Source organism: Anolis sagrei, chromosome 1 (assembly GCF_037176765.1).
Source record: "Anolis sagrei isolate rAnoSag1 chromosome 1, rAnoSag1.mat, whole genome shotgun sequence".
In the NCBI taxonomy this organism is placed as follows: Eukaryota; Metazoa; Chordata; class Lepidosauria; order Squamata; family Dactyloidae; genus Anolis; species Anolis sagrei.
In genome coordinates this window covers 254,144,763-254,160,323 of record NC_090021.1, presented here as the reverse complement: position 1 = coordinate 254,160,323, position 15,561 = coordinate 254,144,763, and the positions used below count along the sequence as shown (strand labels likewise).

Sequence of the window (15,561 nt, the reverse complement as noted above, 5' to 3'; positions counted from 1 at the left end):
GCCTGACCACAGTCACCAAACACACCAGAATGGCTACAGACCATAGACGGAAGGGCTTGCGTTGCTATTCAAGCATAGCAGGCAAAGGTGCGTATTCATAATACACACTAGCAATGGAGAATGACACTGTGAACGAAGCAGACTCTACCAAGGCTTAAGAATAAGTATTAAATCATGTGTACTGAACTGAACTCCTATGAATAATGAATAACAATGATGTCAGGCAGCAAATGTTAAACCCACTTAACCGGGAGAACCACACAACTCATGAAGACGCTTGCAAAAACGAGGGCAAAACCCCTAACTTGCTTTAAACAACTCAGCTGAGGAGTGCAAACTTGGAAATGCATCCACACTGTGGAATTAATGCAACGGGACAACATGTTAATTGCCATGGGATCTGTAGTCTGCTGAGGCACCCACACTCTGGGTAGAGAAAGCTAAAGGCCTTGTAAAACTACAGCTCTTATTATTATTATCATCATCATCATCATCATCATCATCATCATCGCATTGAGTCACAGTGGGATCAAACTACCTTAATTCTACCATGTGGATGCACTCTGAGGTCTCCAGAGTCCTACTCCAATGCTCAAAGCATTCTGACACAATGTTTCCTACTCCCTTTACCTAGAGCAGGCCTGGGCAAACTTCGTCCCTCCAGGTGTTTTGGACTCCAGCTCTCAGAAATCCCAGCCAGTTTACTGGATTTGTCAAAGGCGTTCATAGCAGGGTTGCTGTGAGTTTTCCAGGCTGTATGGCCATGTTCCGGAAGCATTCTCTCCTGATGTTTCACCCACATCTATAACAGAGTTCCTCAGAGGTTGAGGGACTGTTGGAAACTAGGCAAGTGAGGTTTATATATCTGTGGGATGTCCAGGGTGGGAGAAAGAATTCTGGTCTGTTGGAGGCAAGTGTGAATGTTGCAATTGGCCATCTTGATTAGCATTTAATAGCATTTCACACGTAATCCTCCCAACAAAGGATTCCCCCAAGCAACAACCAGTCAGGCTTTGAAGTTGAAAGGCCATTCAATGCTAATAAGTTCATTCCCCCACCCTGGACATTCCACGGATATATGTGTGTGTTTGTGTCAGGAGCGACTTGAGAAACTGCAAGTCGCTTCTGGTGTTAGAGAATTGGCTGTCTGCAAGGACATTGCCCAGGGAATGCCAGGATGTTTTGTCATTCTAGTGGAAGGCTTCTCTCATGTTCCTGCATGGGGAACTGGAGCTGACAGAGGGAGCTCATTCACACTCTCCCTGGATTCGAACCTGCAACCTGTCGGTCTTCAGTCCAGCTGGCACAAGGATTTAACCCGTGGGGGCTCCACGGATATATAAAGCCCACTTACTTAGTTTCCAACAGACCTCACAACTTCTGAGGATGCCTGCCATAGATGTGGGCGAAACGTCAGGAGAGAATGCTCCTGTAACAAGGCCAGACAGCCCGAAAAACTCACAACAACCCAGTTTACCAGTTATTAGAAATGGTGGGAGCAACTTGAGAAACTGTAAGTCCCAACTGCTGGAAGCTGAAACCCAAAACATCTGGAGGGGTGGCCGAAGTTTGCCCAGGCCTGAACTAGAGGTGTATCCTGCCTCGTCAAGTCTCAGGCGCTCCAGGTGACGGAGGCGGCGCCTCTCCCCACGTCCACCTGCCTCCAGAGAGAGCGAAGTCCTTCTTCCTCCTTCGGCCTCGGAGGCAGGGAACCCCACGCCTCCGCCACAAACCACGTCGCTTCCCGCCTCGGTCAGGATGCGTCTGGGGGCGCCTGCCTTCTCTCTCTCTCTCTCTCTCTCTCTCTCTCTCTCTCTCTATTTCGAGGAGCAGCGTACATTCCGTCCTTCCGAAAAGGCATGCCGCGGAAAAGGAGGCAACCAAGAGGTGTGTATTTTCTCTCTCTCGCCTTCTCTGCTGGGGCCTCACCAAACTACACCTCGCAGGATCCCCCAGAATGGAAGTTAAAGTGGTTTCCCACTGCGTTAATTCGCCAGCGTGTAGCCCACAGGTCTCCAAGAAGCGCCCTGAAGAAGCGACTTACCGGCTCCGCATGTTCCGTCCCAGGGAAGCGCTGCGGGCGGGGCTCTGGCTGTGGCTCTCCGCTGCCCTTCCCCGGGGTCATCGCAACCCCAGGCGCCCCTTGGCTGGAGCCCGGAGGCCGAGAAGGGAGCGGAGAGAGGGCGGCGGGCGGGCGGGCGGGCGGGCGGGAGGAGGATCTGCCGGCTCCCTCTCCCCGACCAGCAGAGAAGCGCCGCTGGGCGGGGCTCCGGGAGAGAGCGCTCAGCCAATCCGGAGGCGGTCTCCGAGGAGGGGGCAGGGACTCCTCCTGTCATTGCCCGAACGCACGTGGGAAAGAGAAGGAACGAGAGGGAGAGAGACAGGGTGCATCTCCAGCGCTGTGAAACGCATGCAGCTTGGCCCCACTTGTGCTTTCACAAGATCTCCAACCTCTTCTGCCGAAAGAGTGCTGGTGCCTCAACAAACTACAGCTCTCCCCGCAGCATGGACCCCGGGGTGCTGTTTCGCCGCCAGCAGGGCCGCCCCTGACGCTGCGTGACGTGGATTAAGACCACGTTAAGAGATCTCAGCTGCTGAGGGAAGGAATGGCTGCGAAGGCGGATTAAGACCTGCGTGGTTCCTTTGACGCAGCAAGCAAGCCACGAGGAATGGCCCTCCCCGCCTCCAAACATGGTGGGTTGCTCTGAGGAGTATTTGCTTTTGGTTGAGGCCCTCCTCTTCTGAGGATGGATCAACACCAGGCATGGGCAAGCTTTGGTCCTCTGGGTGTTTTGGACTTCAACTCCCACCATTCCTCACAGCCTCAGGACCCGCTTAAGCGGCTGAGGGGGGAAAGGAAAGGTCCTGAGGCTGTGAGGAATGGTGGGAGTTGAAGTCCAAAACACCCGGAGGGCCAAAGCTTGCCCATGCCTAATCTACACTGTAGAATGACTGCAGTTCGGTATCATTATAACTGCCACAACTCACTACTGTGGCATTATAGGAGTTGCAGTTTTCCAACCTTTCTCTGCCAAAGGGGGCTGGTGCCTCACCAAACTACAAATCCCATGGCATGGTGGTCAAAGTGGCATCAAACCACATCCATTCTACAGTGTAAATGCACCCTAACACAAACTTTACAAACATTTCATGTTGGTGACACATTTTTTAGGCATGCATCAATAATAATAATAATAATAATAACACCAACAACCACCATGTCAGACTACACAGAGAAGCCATTGAAATCCACAAGCATGTGGACAATTTCAACAGAAAGGAAGAGACCATGAAAATGAACAAAATCTGGCTACCAGTATTAAAAAACTCTAAAATTATAACAGCTAAACAACAGAGAGGAAAAAACCAGGCACAGATTAACACCTCCCAGCAACAGATTTTCCCAGACTCAGGCAGGCCTTCAAATGCTAATGAAGGTGATCAGCTAAACATTCACACCTAACTGCAGCAGGGAAGAGCTCCTTGCCCCACCCCAGCCATTACACAGATATATAAACCCATTTTTCCTACTTCCAACAGACCTCACAACCTCTGAGGATGCTTGCCATAGATGCAGGCGAAACGTCAGGAGAAATGCCTCTAGAACATGGCTCTATAGCTCGAAAAAACCCACAAGAACCTAATAATAATGTGATTGGCGCACTGAGTGCAGTGCCTAAAGACGTTGGCCTGCACTTAAACATAATCGATGCCGACAAAATTACCATCTGCCAGCTGCAAAAAGCCACCCTACTGGGATCTGCACGTATTATTTGCCGATACATCACATATTCCTCAACACTTGGGAAGTGTCCGACCTGTGATCTAATACAACAACCAGCAGAGTGATCTTGTTTACTGTGTACTAATCTTGTTGTGTTTCAAATAATAATTTATGACATCGGTAAAACACACACAATAGTCTAAAAACATTCTACAAAATACACCTATTGAAACATATTTCTACAAAAATACATACTAAAATATACAAATCAAAGATTAAACACAAGACGCACATTTAAAATTTGTGATTAAATCAGGCTGGAATTTTAAAATTCAGTTTTACTAGCAAACCAAAGGTTAAACCAACCCCCTATAAGAGATAGGGACACATGCACAAATTCTTATAATATAATGAAAGGGGACACAACATTTCATTAAAAGCTTTCATTTATATATATTAAAAAATATATGATTTAAAGTCCTACATGGTTTGGGTCCAGGTTACCTATAGGATTTCCTTCTCCTGTCCAATCCACCCTGAACACTGAGGTCCTCTGGGGGGCAGCGACTCCAACCAGCTCCAACCTGACAGGCAAACGGAGCTTTTCATCGGCCACCCCACACCCACGACTGTGGAACAACCTGCTGGAAGAGCTCCGACAGCTAGATGAGCTGTCGCAATTTAAGACATAGGCCTCGCCAGATAGTTTGAATGACAAATTTTAAACTTGCATCTTATGTTTAATCTATGTTTTGTGTATTTTAATATGTATTTTGTGGAAATACGTTTTAATGTTCATCTACATGAAGCCGCTGGGGGAGATCATCCAGAGTTTTGGAGTTTCATGTCATCTGTATGCAGATGAAGTTTAACTCTATTACTCCTTTCCGCCTGCTTCTAAGGAGGCTGTTCAGATCCTGAACTGGTGCTTGGCAGCTGTGATGGTCTGGATGAGGGCGAATAAATTGAAACTGAATCCGACAAGACAGAGGTACTCCTGGTCATTCACAAGGCCACACAGGTTATAGGGTTACAGCCTGTGTTGGAAGGGGTTACACTCCCTCTGAAGACACAGGTTCGCAGCTTGGTAGTGATCTTGGACTCATCACTGAGCCTGGAACCCCAGGTTTTGGTGGTGGCCAGGGGAGCATTCACACAATTAAAACTTGTTCGTCAGTTGCACCCATACCTTGGGAAGTAAGACTTGGCCATGGTAGTCTATGGTCTGGTTACATCCCGAATAGACTACTGCAACATGCTCTACATGGGGTTATTGGGATAACAATACAAAAGATTTGCTAGGGTAGATCCTCAGCCCCCCCCCCCCCAAATCAAAATCCTGGCTACAGGCCTGCCTCAGCACTATAAGAGGGTTTTGCAAGACCAGTCGCTCTTGTTGCAATTGTGTAGTAACGGTGACGCCGCACCGTCACTTGGGGACCACTGGTGGTCCATGGACCACAGGTTGGGAACCACTGCTGTAAACTTTCCCTCTCCATCATGCATTCAAATATGTGTATTTCCTATTAAGCAGAGGTGTGTTAATAATACCAATATACTGATATGTAAGTGTTCTGCACACATGTACCTTTTTAAAAAAAGAAATTTAAATTCAACTCTGGAAAGTCAGGAATGATCACCTTCTACCAACCAGTTGTGCCTGTCACTAACTCCACTGCCCAGCTCCAACAAAGCTGGAGGGCTGCCAACATGCCAAAGAATTCTGGATTGTCTGTAAAACTATAGCGTAAAAAAGCAAGGTTCTTAAAACTGGAAAAAATTCCTTTTCCTACAGTGTAGACAAGCTCTAAGGTAGCCAGAACCAAAGCTGGGTGGGAACCATGTGGCCTTTCCAGCAGCTGCAGGGGTGAGAAATTCTGGAAATTACAGTTCAATAAAATCTGGAAAGCTGCATTCGTGCCAGGTTCCATCTACACCAACCACTTACAGTAAGTAGTTCTGCTGTACAGATTATAACATAGGAAATTCTTGAACCAGTTTGGGGCCAGGATGTCGATTACGCAGCCACAAACCGCTGATGTGCATTAAGGGTTTTCTTAGTTTCATAATTTGAAGCTAGCTTCGTACTGCATTGAATGGTCAGTGTAGTTGGGGCTTCACACAATTATAAACTTCATTCGGCATTGCCATTGTTTCTGAGAGATCCTTTGCTAGTGTTGCCCCATACTACTACTAATGCCTGGCATCTGTTTGGCATATTTATTCTGTCTCCTCAGTAAAAGCCTATCTAACAAAGGAGACCCTACCAGCAGCACTGCTGCCATAGACATACCCTCTTCTTCAGAGGAACACACATTCTTTCCACCATAGAAAGATAATGCCACTGGTAGAAATGATCCCTTGTATGATCTCATAAAAATATCATGTGGAGGAGTGTCTCCTTGGAACTGGCCTTCTTGTGTAAAGGAGAGGTGGGTAGACTAAACCCTGAAACTCAACCTTATGGAGTTTTTCTCTGATGACCTACTAAATCAAGTGGGTTTGCTCCTGAAAAAAGATGTTGCAAGATAAGAGCCTTAAATTAGAATCCGTTATCAGCCTTCAAATGTGAGGCACCACCAGGCTTGTACCAGTTTGCTGCAAGCCATGATAGAATTATTAAGAAGGAGGCCGCCTAGGGTGAATAGAAAGAAGGGATTGACTGGGCAGGTTACTACACATTTCCCTGAAAATAAGACTGGGTTTTGATCAATTTTTGCTCCAAAAGATACATAAGGGCTTGTTTTCAGGGGATGTCGTGTTTATTCATGTATCAAGTGTGCACATTATTTGTGTGTTGTGTCTGTACTCCAATTGTTCATTTGTCAATAAGTCTTCATTTAATTTGTTTACATAGGCTTTAATCTGTCATCCAAACGTGCCTGCTTTGGCATTTATAAATACTTGAAATAAATTATAATATAAATTATAGTGAAGTTTTAATCTCAATAATATTATTTATTTTATATTTAATTATATATTATTATTTTATAATTTAGTACATTCATTGTGCATTGGAATGGATGTACTACTGGTAAACGCATCTGTCTGGCTGACAATCTTAACTGGGAGCTTATTTTTGGAGTAGGGCTTATATTATATGATGATGATGATGATGATCGACACACTAGGTGCATTGCCTAAAGACCTTGGCCTGCACTTAAACACAATCGGTGCTGACAAAATTACCATCTGTAAGCTGCAAAAGGCCACCCTACTGGGATCTGCACACATTATTCACCAATACATCACATAGTTCTAGACACTTGAGGAGTGTCCGATGTGTGATTCAATACAACAACCAGCAGAGTGATCTTGTTTGCTGTGTACTAATCTTGTTGCATTTCTAGTAGTAGTAATAATATTAATAATAATAATAATAATAATAATAATAATAATTTTTATTGCTTGCCCACTTCTCCTCATGGCTGGAGGTGGGTTACAACATTGCTAAAACACACATTAATCTAAAACATTCTTTAAAATAAAAATATTAAAACATATTTCCACAAAATACTTATTAAAATACACAAAACAAAGATTAAACATAAGTTGCAATTTTAAAAATACAAGGACTATGTAAATGACATAGGAATGGTATTTACATTACCCTGAATTTAAATATATGCACATTTAAAACTGCAGTTAGACCAGAATTACAGTGAAGTCAGCTTGCTTGTCAAACAACAGTCATGGATAATCCAGGTTAAGGTTGCTGACCTGCAGGAATATTCAGTTGAAATATGGATAGAGGAGTTGAAATAAATAAGTTGTAGTCAACACAAATTTGAAATAATATTTTAATAGCACATTTTTAAAAAGGCTTCATGATACAAATTAATCCAAATATTATAATCATACCAAGAGGGAAATAGCCACAACAAACACTATTCACAATCAGAGGTGTTCTTGAGTTCCAGTGAAATATACAGTGTTTATTATGCATGCTGTCAACTGATTATGAAACATTTCAGTCTGTTTCTTTCTTCTGAAATTTTTGCTTTTTGTAAATAAATAGCATGAAATCTCAGGACACAACTTCCACTGTATCCAACTAGTAATTTTAACGGGAATCTGAAACAAAGTTGTTCCTTGTGATCATCTATATCTCCCTTCCATTGCAGGCAATGTTGAGAAGCAGGTGATAAAATTACCCAGCTATCCATGGAATGTTTCATATTATCTCTTCCTAGAAACAGATCAGAAGCATTTGTGTTCAATATCACTTTCAGACATAAATAACCATTTGTGAACACAAGTAGCAAGGTCATGCTTCCAAGATTAGCTGCATTTAACAAACAGATTCTAATACAGTTGGTTCTCCATATCCACAGATTAGGTATCCATGGCTTCAACGTTCCACGGCTTCTAAATAGTGAAAATAAATGTCAAAAAAACAAATCTTGATGATGCACTTATTAAAATTACTAAAGTAAAATTACACTATACTGTTAGTAAAATATTGTCCTTTATATAAAATGGTGATTTTACTTTAATATTATATAGGAGCCCCCGATGGCACTGTGGATTAAACCCTTGTGCTGGGAGAACTGAAAGCCGACAGGTCAGAGATTCGAATCGGGAGAGCATATGGATGAGCTCCCTCTGTCAGCTCCAGCTTCCCATGTGGGGACACGAGAGAAGCCTCCCACAGGGATGGTAAAACATTAAAACATCCAGGCGTCCCCTGAGCAACATCCTTGCAGACAATTCTCTCACACCAAAAGCAACTTGCAGTTTCTCAAGTTGCTCCTGACACACACACAAAAACTTTAATATTGCCTTCTTGTATGTTTTAACAAGATTTTATAGTGATTTTAATTTGAATGAGCCACTTTGAGACCCTGTCTTAGTGAAAAGGTACCATATATATAAAGTCAAAACCATGTATTGTTGAAGGCTTTCATGGCCGAAATCACTGGGTTGTTGTAGGTCTTTCGGGCTATATGGTCTCCTGACATTTCACCTGCATCTATTGTAGGCATCCTCAAAGGTTGTGAGGTCACAACCTCTGAGGATGCCTGCCATAGATGCAGGCGAAAGGTTAAGAGAGAATGCTTCTAGAACATGGCCATATAGCCCGAAAAACCTACAACAAGCCGAAGTCAAAACCAGTGTGCTGTAACTATGCTTTGACTATGACTCTGGAGACCTCACTCAGACATGGAAATTCACTGAGTAAACTTGGGCAAGTCACATAATCGCAGCCTCATAGGAAAACACACAACAACTCTAGTGAACACGTGATTGGATTAGGGAAAAAAATTGATGATGCACTTGGATTATGACTTTAGTAAGGAGATGTTGAAGATTATGTTTTTATGGCTTGGTATGGTTTTATATTATATATTAATGTTTTAATTGTATTTATAATCTGTTTTAACTTGTATTTTATAGTTGTGGAGGCATCAAATTGTTGCTGATTATGAACCGTCCTGAGTTGCCTTCAGACTGAGAAAGGCGGTATATAAATGTGGCAAATAAATAAATAAATAAGTCACCAGCAGTTCAGAGAGTAAGTAAAACAGCTTAAATAAAGCACTGTAATATGGAAATCAAAAGAAGAACTGGAAATGGATAAACAAAGGCATTGTGAGCAAAATAACACATCTGCAATTTTATCAGGAGCTGCTGAAACATAAGCCTTAGGCACTGACCTTTCTCCCCCTGTCCTCCATCCCACCATTGCATCTTCCTAGACAGGGAGGGTTATAGGAGGAGTTTCTATTCCAGGTGAATTCCACTTGGTATGGTCTTCCAAAGCTGTTGTCTTGCATGATTCTCTCCTTTGGAATGCCTCAATAGGAATGGAGACTGCAGTCAAGAAATCCAAAGAAGACTAGACACCAAATTATAAAGGAATTAAACAACACCTGGAAGGGTCATGATAAATAATTGAAAGCTAGAATCGTCCATGCTATTGTAGTTCTAATTTCTATGTATGGTTGTGAAAGCTGAACAGTGAAGTAAGCTGATAGGAAGAAAATTGATCAATATGAGATGTGGTCTGCTTAGGTAAAGGTTTCCCCTTGACATTAAGTCTAGTTGAGTCCTACTCTGGGGGTGGTGCTCATCTCCGTTTCTAAGCCCAAGGGTTGGCATTGTCCATAGATGCCTCCAAAGTCATATGGTCAGCAATCTCTGCATGGAGCACTGTTACCTTCCCGCTGGTCTATTAATCTACTCACATTTGCATGTTTTTGAACTGCTAGGTTGGCAGAAGCTGGGGCTAACAGCAGGAGCTCACCCCACTCCCCGGATTCGAAATGGCAACCTTTTAGTCAGCAAGTTCAACAGCTCAGTAGTTTAACCCTTTGCACCACCGGGAGCTCCATAGTGGACTGCTAAAAAGACAGATAAATGGGTAATAGAGAAAATCAAATCTGAGCTCTTCCTAGTAGCTAAGATGACTAAACTGAGCCTGTAATGGCCATAGCATGGGAAGGCATGACACACCAGAAAAGGCAATAATGTGTCATAAGGTAAAAAGCATTAAGAAAAGAGGAAATCCGCATTCCAGAAAGATAGACTCAATAAAAAAAGATACATCCCTGAATTTGCAAGACCTCAACTGATGGTGATAGGGCGACTTAGAGGTCTCTCATACACAGGGTCACCATAAGTCAAAGGCAACTTGGCAGCAGTTAACAACAACTCATTTATTCTTAAAATTATTGTATATCCCACCTTTCTCTCTGGTTTTGGCTTCCATCTTCAGCTTCAGCTGTGTTTTCCAACTGCAGTTTATAGCTCAGAACTGAAAAACTTAAGAGAGAAAATATTAAAAGGTTGTGATTCTCCACCCCCAGAGATATATGGGAGGAAGAAAGGATTTATACAAAAATAAAAAGTCTGGACCCTGATTCATGGAAGTTTTTTGTTTTCTTGTCTAGACTTTTGTTCCATCTCCAAAAAACTAATAACTTGGATTATTAAACTGTAATATTTTCCAGTCTGGAAACAATAATGCCCTTTAACAAGTCTCTAGAGGTGCCTTCTCTGCATCATGCACTTGCCACACACGAAGACAGTCTTGTGAGGATGGGAGTGGATGTGGATAGGAACAGGCTAGCAGCACCAGAAGAGCTATTGTGAATTGTTTTTCTGGTCCTGGCAAGCTGTCTAATATTGGCTTTACAAAAGAAATCATTCTACTATGGACTTCTGGCCCACATGTACTAATTAGGAAACAGGTCTGGAAGGTGAGAGTTGCTTTGATAAAAGAACATATCTTCCTTTATTCAAGAATGTTATAATGTAGGGGTTTGTGGAAGAAACAAAGGAGACAATTTTGAAGCAGAGACTGAAGTTTGGGCTCTGTAATATCTTCAGGTTCTGGTTAAAACTCATGTGGGAATTGTAAATTTTGGGTAACTGTTGGAAAGTTCAGGCTGCAATTGCATTTACACATCTGCCTGCATATTTGTAAGTAAACTTAAACATTATAAAGTGTAAAATAAGACTTTCGTGATATCCTTCCAAAAGTAACCAAACCCAAGTCAGTTCTGTGGCCCCAGAAGAGAGATGGGAATGAAGAAGCCTCCAGATATAGTTAGTTTGCCTTTCCAATAATCCCCTGTCATTGTGTCACAAGCCTTGACCCCATTTACAAGCAGAGAGTTAACAAACAGTATGAGTTCAAACCAAAGAGTTCATCTGAGAGACCACAACAGCAGGAAGACACACCAGGAAAGCTGAGAGTCCATTCTAAAAGTCCAAATCCAAAAGGATCTAGGATCCAGGTCAGTTCAAAATCCACAATGCCAGAGTCTAAGTAAGTCAAAAGATCACAAATCCAAAATTGCCAGCAGTCCAAGGCCTCAACACTGACATTGCTGCCACCAATAAAGTGCCACACTTTAGTTCCTTATATACTAGGTTCTCATGTGTTATCTAGGCCGGAGGAGTGGTTAGTGTGGGGAAGGTTGGCATGGGGTGGTGGGGGTGGTTGGCAAGGGCTAAAGCCGGGGGGTGGTAGGCATAGAGGGAGGGACCTCCTTTCAGCCTGGGGACACTGCAGTCCACTGCACCCCCAGGTTGAAAGGAGAAGGAGGACTATCACCTGCCGCATATCTTTCCTGAGGCTCTCCTCTCAGCCTGGGGATGCTGCAGCCTGCCGCAGCCCCAGGCTGAAAGGAGAAGGAGACACACGGCTCCGGAAAGCTTTTGCCAGCTGCATGTCTCTGCCTTGGCCCTTCTCTCAGACTGGGGGTGTGGCAGGTCACCATATCCACATGCTGAGAGGAGGGCCAATGCAGATCAGGGCTGGAGGAAAGAGCCCAAGGGGCTGCATCTAGTCCGCAGGCCTGGGTTAGCCCATGCATGTTTTACCAGCTTCATGTCCCCTCCCCCCAGCTATTTACTACCCAGTAGAGTGTGATGAGTGTGGCAAAAGGAAGTGTCAATCTCAGCTGCTGAAGCTGGGCACACTGCAGTAGCATCATCTACAGTGCTGTGCATCAAAATACAGATCTTGGGTACATGTCCACTACCCCTGCCTCCAGCAGCCAGTAAATAACCATGTCAAAGTGTGCCATAGCTACAAATGTTTTGTTTTTATTTTGGTTTTGGTTTTTGTAGAGTGGGGTGGGAGATAAGGAAGGAGACATGCCATAGCTCCACGGATGGAACATTACGGCACCTTTTACTGATCTGGGATCTGTTAACGATTAAAACTACAAGAATCTTGTCCTGGCAATCATAGGTGAGGAATGCTTCAAGCTCCAGACCAACAACATCTGGAGAGCTGTATAATTCTCCCTTCTGCATTAAATGATAAGTAATGGCCACCCAGAGTAGCTATATAAAGTAATCTTTTGGTTTTTTTATAGGCCAATGCTGTAAAATAAACGGTAGCAGTAGCAAAATTCTGCCTTGAAAAAAGTTCTTTGTAGCAGGTTTAACAACAGAGAATTAACAGAATTTCAAAGCATTTCAGAGCCTAGATCAAAACACCTTTTATTTCCCTGGAAAGAAAATACATCTTGGAATCTCATAGGGCTTTCAATTAGTTAAATACTGTATTTTTCTTACTTATCTTAGTTATCTGTATCTTTCTTAATTTGCTGACCTAATAGGAAATGTATTTGCCTATTGCTCCTTGTACAAGTCACCTTTGGAAGTACCTTCTGTCCTAGATCACACCCACCACGGCCTGGTATGTACTTACTTACATTCACCCCAGTCCTAGATCAAACCCACAATGACCTAGTATGTACTTACATTCACTTAGGATTATAACAGATAGATATGTAGGCAGAAGAAGTATTCTTCTTTGGCCTACATATCTATCTGTTTTAATCTTAAAATAAAAAGAAGTTTTAAATTCTCCGTTGTAGCATTATAATGTAAAGGTGCTATTTCTCTGAAGGACTATAAGGTGTAACCTTTTTTTTTTGAAGAAAACAAATCAGAGGAGGAGGCAAGAATTATTTTTGTTGCTAAAATGTCTTGGAATTAAAAAGAAACCCACTTGAGAGTTGAAATAAACTGTTCCAGCTGATGCTGGATTTTCAGACCAGTGTAGAGGCACCATTAGAGTGCATTTGAATGTGTTGGATTGGGACTTGTGAGATTTAAAGCCCTTCCACACAGTCATATAATCCAAAACATCAAGGCAGATAATCCACAATATCTTCTTTGAACTGTATTGAGTAAACACTGCCATATAATCCAGTTCAATGTGAATTTTACATAACTGTGTGGAATGGGCCATAGATTCTAGTCTCCACTCTGCCATCTAACTTACTAATTTATTTATTTATTTACAGTACTTATATTCTACCCTTCTCATCCAAAGGGAGAGCTTTGTTTGTTTGTAAACTTTCCTCCAAAATGCCATGACTAAAATAACTCTGCTTAATGCGGTTCCTATTTATCTACTTACACTGCTGTTTTTGATCTGCTAGGTGGGGTGGGGAGCTGGACTGAAGGTCAGGAGCTCACTCTGACCCAGCTTCAAACTGTCAACCTTTTGGTTGGCAAGATTTACTGCAGCTGCAGCTGGTTATTAAATTGCTATGCTGAAGCCGGTCTTACCCAATCACTTACCCAATCACTCTCAGTTAACCTTCCTCACAGTGTTAGTATAAAAATAAAGGGGATGTATAAGACAGCACTGAGCCCACTGAAGTCATATATATAACAAAGCAACAAGTCTAGGTCCAGGCTATTTGAATTACTATCTCGCCACTTGAATCTATTAAAGCTCTAAGATCACCAGGAAACAACTTTCTCTCTCTTTCACTGCCTTCTCAGTCTCATTTGGTGGGAACAAGGGAGAAGATCTTTTTAGTACTCCCAGACTTTGGAATTCCTTCTCTGAAAGGGCCTTCTCCATGGTTGCCCCCCACCACCTCTGAAACTCCCTCCCTAAGGAAATTAAAATGGCCCCTTCCCTTCTCTCTTTTAAAAAACAATTTTAAAAATATAGTGAAAAGTACAAATGAAATATTCAGCATTATAAATTGGCTCGGAACATGGAAATGGCTGCCACTTTGGGTTTATATCCTTTAAAATTATATTGTTTTGAAAAAAATTACTAATTTATTTTTTTTAGCCTTGTTATATTAGTTGAGTTAAATTGTAATTTTAGTGTTCATTTAATTCAGTGGTAATGTCTTGTTATTGCTTATGTTAAGGTTTGCTATGCCATTTTTAAATTTATGTTATGTCTTGTTGAAATAGAGCAATTTAGAGAGGTCGTGGATAGTGAGACCCAGACCAGTAAGCTGCAGTGGGCTGAGCCTGGTGAGACAAAGAAGCCAATATTCCAGAATAAATCTCACCAAGTCACCTAGGTATTTTATTCAATTAGCTGATAGTGATGCCAGCCTGCGGTAATCCACTAAAGTAAGCTGAGATACAGTACCGTGCAAAACAGTCATTTTTATACATGCTACCCTTTGAAATTCCCATTCCTGCCCCAGTTAGAGCAGACTCTGCCATGATTGGGCAAGCCTTGATGATGTCAAAGAGGTTTCCTGCAGTAGAGGGAATATAGTGCGTGCCAGCCAATGGGAGAGTGTTCCCTGCTCTCAATGAAGGTTTCTTCCTTCCAATAAAGGAAGAGGGGTGGCTGTTCACTGAACAAAGGGTACTGGAAATGGCTCTTGATGGGATTATGTGGTCCCAGCAGGGGACAGACAATGGAACCTAATTGGTCCCAGGAAACTTTTATTGTGACAAAGATGGCAATCCGAGTGGGTCCAGTGCCTACAACATTATAGTCCATTAGGTCCAAGGCAGAAAATATTGTCCTTCCTGAAAGGATTAAAAGGTCAATCACTGGGAACATCAGAAAAGGGGAGATGTCATGGTTGGAAAAAAACAGAGTATGGCTTTCTCATTCTTTGGGAACTGCCATACCAGATTATTACTGTCTTTGTGTGTCCAGATAGCTGCAGCAATGCCAGGCAGCCGGTACCTCAGGATCCTGTTGTCTTTGGCACAGCTGGCATTATGAGTTACAAGATGCAGCTTTGTGCGCCTTCTCATTGTGATGGACTTTTATTGAAGTAATGTGCTGTTTCATTGACTTTTAATAAGAATTTAATATGAATTATTTCATTTTCAGTTTAGTTTCAAGTTTAAATGGTTTAACTCTACAGATTGTTTATTCTAAAAAATAATGTTATATTTATGTTTTTAACTGAAGTTTTCATATATTATTTAATCTGCACTGTTTAAATAAATTGTAAGTATCCTTGAGTTCTATTGTTAAGGAAGGGGAAAGATGATACAACAACAACAACAACAACAACAACAACACATGGTTCTTACAGGCACTGTGGTCCCTCATCCCATGCAAATTTCCCCGTTTTCTCTTTGTTTTCACA

The 15,561-nt window shown here is 42.5% G+C and overlaps 1 protein-coding gene and 1 long non-coding RNA gene across 16 annotated transcripts in view; one reads left to right on the top strand and one right to left on the bottom strand.

The window, feature by feature from the left end:
- Nucleotides 1–2,257, bottom strand: part of MICAL2 (microtubule associated monooxygenase, calponin and LIM domain containing 2) — a 171,903-nt gene extending 169,646 nt beyond the window's left edge. For 11 of the 15 annotated variants that reach the window (XM_067462654.1, XM_060766856.2, XM_067462655.1 and 8 more), the window contains exon 1: nucleotides 2,045–2,257. The gene's annotated coding sequence lies outside the window, so the exon portion shown is untranslated. The remainder of the gene's footprint in view (nucleotides 1–2,044) is intronic. The other 4 variants (XR_010908931.1, XM_067462664.1, XM_067462665.1 and 1 more) reach the window with 2 other exon arrangements.
- Nucleotides 2,237–15,561, top strand: part of LOC132769969 (uncharacterized) — a 57,274-nt gene continuing 43,949 nt past the window's right edge. The window contains exon 1 of the long non-coding RNA XR_009630957.2: nucleotides 2,237–2,694. This is a non-coding gene — a long non-coding RNA (uncharacterized lncRNA). The remainder of the gene's footprint in view (nucleotides 2,695–15,561) is intronic.